This window comes from Argopecten irradians, chromosome 11 (genome assembly GCF_041381155.1).
Source record: "Argopecten irradians isolate NY chromosome 11, Ai_NY, whole genome shotgun sequence".
Lineage (NCBI taxonomy): Eukaryota > Metazoa > Mollusca > Bivalvia > Pectinida > Pectinidae > Argopecten > Argopecten irradians.
The window spans coordinates 26,396,542-26,399,521 of record NC_091144.1 but is presented as its reverse complement, the minus strand read 5'-3'; positions in this window follow the sequence as shown (position 1 = coordinate 26,399,521).

Sequence of the window (2,980 nt, the reverse complement as noted above, 5' to 3'; positions counted from 1 at the left end):
TTAAAAAATTCTGCACATCTAAACATCCCATAACATATGTAATACTGTCTCTATTTCCGTTTTACAACGATAACAATTAGCACTTTCAGCAAGCCCAATTTTAGACAAGAAAGAATTGGATGTTAAAATGTGTTGGTTGATTCTATATTGTAACCAATGTAGTTTGGAGTTTTTAGTTGCACCAAAAGGATTGTTATATATTTGTCTCCAAATATCATCATCAAAGTTAAATAAATTATTCCATTTGGATATCCCGGTAGAGATTGTATCATTTTTATTTAAGAGGTTGTAAAAGTCTTTAGTACCGTTTTAATGCTTCAGAAAAAATTCTGAATTTTTAGGTATATATGGATAGCTTAGCAATGTATTGGATATATCTAGAGTGAGGTAATTTCTTATTATTATGGTGATGCCTTGAAATTTAAGAAAGTCTGTTCTTATGTTGAATTTTTGTGTAAATTCCTCATAAGTGTATTAGAAGAATAATTTTTAATCATGTCATTAATGATAATAACACCCTTTTTATACCAATCTTTAGTTAACATCTTTGAGTAAACATTTTTGGTAGTCCCTAAGATTCCATCTTCTTTTAGATAAGTCTGAGTTGCGTGTTTACTAGAAATAAGTACTTATTGTATTGAAATCAATCAAGTTGTAAAAGTCCATAGTTATTGTCTTTTTGAATTGAAAGAAATATAGTTTTAAAGAAAAAGATAGAAAACATAAACACTTATAAAAGATATTTATAAAATTACTGACGAAAGAAACACCGCTATTTTGTAGCATTTGCAACTAAATTTTGAAAATGCCACATATGTCAATGTAAAGGACGTGCAATGAAATAGAGTTTTAGAAATGGTAACAATTTGGATGTGTGTAGGGATGAAAGACATTTAGCACATTTAAGCCCCAATATAGTATTTTGTTGTTTCCATTTGGACAACGAAACAAGGACAGACTCTAACACCCCGTCAAACACCATAAAATAGCAATAAAAATACGGTCAAATCAAATATGTAATAGCAGTAATAGAAAACACCAATGATAGAGCAAAACGCTTTCGAATAGTATGCGCAATTAGAATTACAATAATATTGTTGAATACTAATTAAGTCATGCCTCCTAAAGAAAAACAATAATATAAGCTACAGAATAATCAAAGAAGGGATACAATTTCTTATGCTTCTTTTAATATGCGATCAAATTTTGCGTTTTCATATATATGCTAAAATCGGTAAAATTATATTGCTGTAAAAATATTTAACTACAGGTACAGTACACAAGTATAATGAATTCATGAAAGTTTGCGCCAATTTCAGGTAAATTTCAAGTGAAATCATTTAGGTCAAATTTACCTGAAAAGAGCAAATAGTTTTATTTCAGGTCAAAACTTTTACCTGAAATTGACCTGAAGTTTTCTTCGTGTGAAATTGACCTAAATTTCAGGTGATATTCAGGTCAAGATATTTTCAGCTCAAATCAACCTAAAGATATAATGCCTGTGTAGAAGCATATGAATCTAAATTTTTAAAATGATTTTCTATACCCGTGAAAAAAATGTTGGGCATAAAAATAAGTTGGTTTACGGTACATGCCAGTGAGATAAAGAATATTAATGTTAACACAACCCTAATTTCATAAAAAAAAAACATATTTAGGAAAGAGGAAGACAGACCTATCCTATAACATTATGAAATATTTTCGACGAGCAATGTTAAGCATTACTGTTCGTATCATTTTATGTAATTATGTTCGTTTTGTGTGTCTTGATAAAGGGGCAGATCGCCTCGAAAATTTGATAATTTTTTTTATCCACACGGTTGGAATTACTTCTTTGTCCAATTGTTATATTATCAAAACATTGGTGGAATCATTTTGTATAAATGAAATTTTGTTTTTCAACAATGGAAAATTTGATTATTCAAATGTATATTCAAATACCTTCTTGACATTCGAATACTGTACTTATTTAAAGATTAACTTGAATAAATTTTATGATATGGAGATATAACTCAAAAATCTGAGTGTATTAATTACACCGCGAAGCTATTTTTGATGAGAGTACACTCAGATTTTAATGTCATATCGCCATAACATAACAAATTTATTCAAAGAAATCCTTAAAATGCAATATTCAAAATTCATTTTAGGACTCTTTTGTCTGTGAAATTATTTCGCCGTCATTTTTTTCTTTAGGGGATGTAAATTTTAAGCCAATGACAATGCTCTTAACAAGCAAAATTGAATCGTTATTTAATATGTACTATCTAGAGACTAAAAAATGCTTTAAAAGGAAATAAATTGGCGAATTTAGTCTGTATTGTTTATGTTTTTGATAGTAACGCTATCAATACAAGTAATTTGTATAAGAGTTACTTCCCCTACGTAATAAATAATATATTAATTGTTTAAAATCTTGTACAATTAATCCGTTTATTGTCGTTGATTATTTATTTAGTGATTGGTTCATGATATCATTCTTTCTTGCTATCAGTTCAAAATATTATTTTGAAACGGAGTTAATTATATAGTAAACGTGCAGACAAACTGATTTTTTATGGAATACGCTTACTCTATAATGTGCATGATTTTAATCAGATTGATCAAAACTCTCTTTAAATTCGAGAAAGGTGGGATCCTTCACTACTACTGCTGTGTTTGGTAATTCGGTCTAAGTATTGTCATTTTCAGTCATTATTATAATCGACCAGGGTGCATGCATGAACGGACGTAATAGACTTATAATCTCAAGGTGACATTTGTAGGAATGTTTTGCAAAGCTCTTCCAATGAGATCACAGAAGGGATTGAAAAGGCTGTTAATGACTTTCTTAATATAGAGGGAACTCCATTGTCAGAACAGGGCCATAAACACTAGAGTCTTTTCCCTCTACATATTCTCATTCATTTTGCTCTATGTTTATATGAAAATAAATGATTTTGAAACACATATAAAATACTCAAAAAGATGACAACGACGA